Raw genomic sequence first — 5,457 nt, 5'->3', positions numbered from 1 at the left:
TATAATGATGAGAAATACGAACAATAATTGAGACATTATTATATAGGTAATTTATTAAAAAATAAAAAACTCTATATACCGTATTTTTTCTTTACAATTATGAATAGTGCCAAAAAGTAAATGTTATGCGAAGTACTATAAAGTCTATCTCAAGTCTCAAATTTTAGAAAAATAATCTACTAATTCTATCTCAAGTCTCAAATCTACTAAAAATATCAGAGACTTATGACATAGAACTATTTATATTGGGGATTTTTTGAGATATTTGTTGATTTTCTTTTATATTTATTTATGGAACATTACCATATTTGGGTAGATTTTATGGAATTTGCCTTATTAGATAATTCCAAATTGTATTTAATCCACCACTTTTCGACTTGTATAAATACAATGTCAATTAACCACACTAATTCATCAATTACTCATCACTAAAATTCTCTTAACTAGAGCTTTCAAGAAAAAACAATATCTCTCTCAACCAAAAAGCAAAATAAAAATGGCTAAAAGTTTTAGAACTCTTGGAAGCAACATTTTATATGTATTTATCATTTTATCCCTCTTCACCCTTTCCCAATGTTAGTATCAATCCTCTTTTATTCTTATTACTAAAATTACTTTGGTTTACTCGAAAGTTTCTTAGAAAATGTGCTAGATAAACTATACCATCAACTGTAATACAAGTGTAAAACTGATGGTATAGTTTTATAGCCAAGTTTATGGATTTTGTTGTAAAATTTATGCGTTCATTTACGTAAACATCAAGTTCAAAAGTTTACTCTGCAACTCAAAAATTATACATATAAGCTCAATTAAATTTGATTATTGACGTCGAAAGGTTAAAATACTACTTTAAAACTTTAAAACGCTTAGGAAAAATACATAAAAACATAGTCAAATTTAATATAGTTATACAATGTTATCGTATATTTAGATGTATGATTTTTTATTTTTTCTTCGGAAAAGTTCGGCAATTTTTTTTCCTGTGAACTATAATATATATTCTAAATTATCATAAAATTTGTGGGTAATATGCAATAATGTAAATACTGGTACATGGATAACAAGAGTATAACTCTTCAAGCAACTCTCACAAAAAAAAAAAAAAGTTTATATGAAGAGTGATGACTCTTGATTCAATAATTTCTTTTTAATTTCGGTTATAATAGCTATCTCCTCCGTTCTAAAAAAATAGTTTACATTTGCTTTATATTTCTCTCACAAAATAAAGCAAACGTAAACTATTTAATAAAGCAAACATTGTATAACTATATTAAATTAAAAAGTTTTAGAACGTAAACTATTCATTAGGACATAGGAAGTAACACTTAATAAATCTTTATCGTTCTTGGCTTATATTTTGAATGTTTCTCCATAAATTTTTCTTTCCCTATAACGTTTATTTTTGCAGGCCAAATATCTAATCAAGGGAAGAATATAATACCTGAAAATTTTGGCGGTGGGATGAAAAATGTGAAGAAGACAACCCATGAGAATTGCGTGAAGGAAACATGTACTACTGACGAAGGCAAGAAATTTGACTGCTATTGTTGTTATAAATTCGATGATGATTCTTGTTGGGATAAGCAAAAAGTATGTATCGATGCATGTAACAATTATAATCCCCCAATCATACCTAGCTAGATATATGTATCGATATTGATATTAAAGTTTGCGAATAATCAAATTATCTTTTACATTCTATTGCCGGAATTTGTTTACCTTTTAATTTAGCAGAAAGATTAGTAAAAGAGAAGTTGATCATGTTGGATTTTTTCAGTTACTGAAAATACTAAAGTTGTGGCCCATTATTTTGGCAGTCAAAAGATGGACTCAAACTGCCCTACTTTCTCTCTCCCACTTCTTCAGTCAACCACCCACTCATTTCTCCATGTTTCTAACTGATCTTTGATGGCAAGATTAGTATAAATGCAACAAAATTCTGATTAATAAGGTCACCAAACCTACTCTCCCTTAAGAAAATATACACCATCTAAATCAATGAGATGGAGGGTTCGGAACCGAAATCAGAAAAGGCACACTAAGCAGACGGGTTTTTACAGCAGCAGGGTTTATATCGGAAACGGGTTTATTTCTTTATTCGGATTTTAAAGCTGTTCAGGAATTCCAAAAGCAATGGCCGGAGGTTTTAATTCTCGATCTATTTATTTATCGCTTCCGCAATTTAGTTTATTGTATGTTTATTTAAGTAATTAAACATGCATATAGAAGATTAAATATCTTACATTTGGTATCAGAGCGAGAAATCGCCTCTGTCTTGCTTGTTGTTTTTCCGACTTTAGTTTTTCCGTCGATTGAAATGTGATGATTTGACGTTCTCGTTTTTCTGTCGGATTCTGGGATTTCTTCTGATAATCGTTTATTGCCTTGTTTGTTTGTAATGAGTTTCCGTCTTTATCTTTAAAATCTGGAAAAAAAATTTGTGTTCATGTCTGTTCTGGGTTTTTTTTGGTTTTAACGGAGGTAAGGGATGAAGGTTTTTTCCCTTTTATGTCATTTGTTTTGTTTCTGTTTTGTTTTGAAGAAACGCTTATATTGTGTTGTAAAGTGCACTGCTGGATACTTGGTTATCTATAAAGTATAAACCAAGAGTCATATATAAAGAAGTATTTTTATAATAATAGTGTATGCTTTATAAATCTACAGTACTCGCATGTCTCGCATGTGCTCTCTGCAACATGTTTTGTTGGTTTGTTATCACCTTTTAAGCTTGTGACTTTGACATCACATTTATTGATTTTTGCGCACTGCATATGGTTCTCTACTGTGCCAATTTTTGTTGCTTTATAATTGTGTGGCTATACTTTGTGATGTACCCCACTACCTTTTTACTTTTTACTTAAGGTAGGAATATGAAGTTGCTTGTGGTTTTTGGTCAATTTATAAACCTTCTGCACAATTAAATAAAGTAGACAAAGTGGTACTTCATTTTATATTTTCTGGTCCATGTCTATTTATTATTGTCAGGCATGCTTAATGTATCGTGTATATACACTATGATTTTGGGTGTATTTGCTTGTAATCAGTTCACATGTCGACCATGTTTATGCCTTCCTCCTTCAGTATCCTATATATATTAAGTCTTGTTATATAGATTAAAGTTTTTAAATGTCAAGTGATTTTAAATTTATTAGTTGGGGAGTAGCCACAGCATCTCTAATTGATTTAATTTTATTCGAAATCACATGTGGAAACTAGACATTTTATTGTGATTAATTATACGTATTGTGATGAGACTTACCCACAGGAATCTTATTGTATTTGTGTGATTAATTAGGATGTTATATTGAATTATGTTTCTTAATATACCCACAGGAGTTGAGAAATGATTATAATTTGATAGTTTCATCATAAAGTTTATTTATTTTTTATGCATCTAATTTGAGTAGACTTTAGCCCACAGACAAGTTTATGTCACTAGATTCATATGAGCATAATTTACATTGGTAAGTTGTGATAAAGTTAAGTCTCAATTTTTTGTTACTAAGCATGTATATTTAAAATTTGCAGCAAGTTTACCTGGAAGTTCCTTTGATATCAAAATAGACGTTCCTGAATTAACTGGTGATAATTTTAAGGTGTGGAAAGAAAGAGTTCTATTGCATTTAGGATTCACGCGTTTTGATTATGCTATACAACACGAGGAACCGGCTGAGGTAAAGGAAACTAGCACACCAGATGAAGTAGACCATCGTGAAAAGTGGGAGAAGTCAAACTATATTTGCACGATGTTCATAAAGACAAAATTGTGTGCTAGTATCTGAGGTTCCGTCGAGCAGCATACTAAAGTTCGAGACCTTCTTAAAGCAATAGATGAACAGTTCGAAACTTCTGATAAGGCTTTGGCAAGCACCTTAATTATGAAATTCACTTCTTTGAAGCTCAATGCCACTAAAGGAGTGCGTGATTTCATCATGCGCATGAGGGATATTGCAGCCCAACTTAAGGTATTGGAAGTTACTATGTCTGACTCTTTCCTAGTACATTTCATTTTGTGTTCTCTCCCAGCACAATATGCCCCATTTAAGATCTCTTACAACACACATAAGGATAAATGGTCTCTTAATGAATTAATGACCATATGTGTTGTAAGAGGAGGGGAGGTTGTTGTTGGAGGAGGGCGAAAAGGTGAACCTAACTACTGGTACTAATAAAGAATCATCTAGTACTAAGAAGGGTCACCATAAGGATAAGGGAAAGGGTAAGATATCTGTTGAGCCGACCATTAAGAAGGAATCTTCATGTTTCTTCTGTAAAAAGAAGAGGCATATGAAGAAAGACTGCATAAAATTCAAGGCTTGGCTTAAAAAGAAAGGTAATTTTCATGCGTTTGTTTGTTATGAATCTAATATGGTTAATGTTATTCATAATACTTGGTGGATTGACTCTGGTACTACAATCCATGTTTCGAATACCTTGCAGGGTATGACAAACCTGCGGAAACCAGTGGCAAGTGAAAGCTCTATCTATTCAGGAAACCAGATAGGCTCGAACGTGGAGGCCGTAGGGACATGCAGTTTAGTTTTGAGTAGTGGTTTTGTTTTGGTTTTGGAAAAGACATTTTATGTTCCGAATTTTACTCGGAATTTAATTTCAGTTTCAAGGCTTGTACCGTTTGGATTTACCTTTAATTTTTCGAATTCTGGTTTCAGTATTTGCAGAAATTCTAAAGTTATTGGTTATGGTATTTTGTCTGATATTTTATATCGTCTTCATTTATAAAATTATACCACTCAAAACACTATGCATGTTAATACTGGTTTAAAAAGAAGTATTATTAATGAGGAGTCCTCTATGTTATGGCACCGGAGATTGGGACACATCTCCATTGAGAGGGTTAAGAGATTGGTAAAGGAAGGGGTACTTGGTACTTTAGACTTTACCGATTTTGATACTTGTGTTAGTTGCATTAAGGGAAAGCAAACTAACAAATCTAAGAAAGGTGCTAAGAGGAGTTCTGACCTATTAGAAATCATACACACGGATATTTGTTGTCCGGACATGAACGCTAATGATCCGAAATATTTTATTACCTTTATTGACGATTATTCACGATACATGTATATCTACTTACTTCGTTCCAAAGACGAAGCATTTGATGCCTTTAAGTTGTTTAAGGCTGAAGTAGAGAAACAATGTGGTAAGCACATTAAAATTGTGAGATCAGATAGAGGTGGTGAGTACTATGGTAGATATACTGAAGATGCACAAGCACCTGGTCCTTTTGCTAAATTCCTTCAAGAGCATGGGATTGTTGCCCAATACACTATGCCTGGTTCTCCGGATCAGAATGGTGTAGCAGAAAGAAGGAATCGGACATTAATTGAAATGGTGCGTAGTATGAGAAGTAATATTAAACTTCCTTCATTTTTGTGGGTTGATGCACTAAAGACGGCTGCGTATATATTAAATCGGGTTCCTTCCAAGGCCGTCTCAAAG

At 32.5% G+C, this 5,457-nt stretch overlaps 1 long non-coding RNA gene across 1 annotated transcript; it reads left to right on the top strand.

Annotated features, from left to right (window-relative positions):
* Nucleotides 1-1,304: 1,304 nt before the first annotated feature.
* LOC141658681 (uncharacterized) lies at nucleotides 1,305-5,034 on the top strand. Its single transcript, XR_012549346.1, has 3 exons — nucleotides 1,305-2,143; nucleotides 3,529-4,333; nucleotides 4,441-5,034. It is a non-coding gene; the product is annotated as an uncharacterized LOC141658681 (long non-coding RNA).
* The last annotated feature ends 423 nt before the right edge of the window (nucleotides 5,035-5,457 follow it).

The sequence above is a fragment of the Silene latifolia genome, chromosome 6, assembly GCF_048544455.1.
Source record: "Silene latifolia isolate original U9 population chromosome 6, ASM4854445v1, whole genome shotgun sequence".
NCBI lineage: Eukaryota > Viridiplantae > Streptophyta > Magnoliopsida > Caryophyllales > Caryophyllaceae > Silene > Silene latifolia.
The sequence above is the reverse complement of the archived record's forward strand: the minus strand, read 5'-3'. Positions and strand labels throughout refer to the sequence as shown.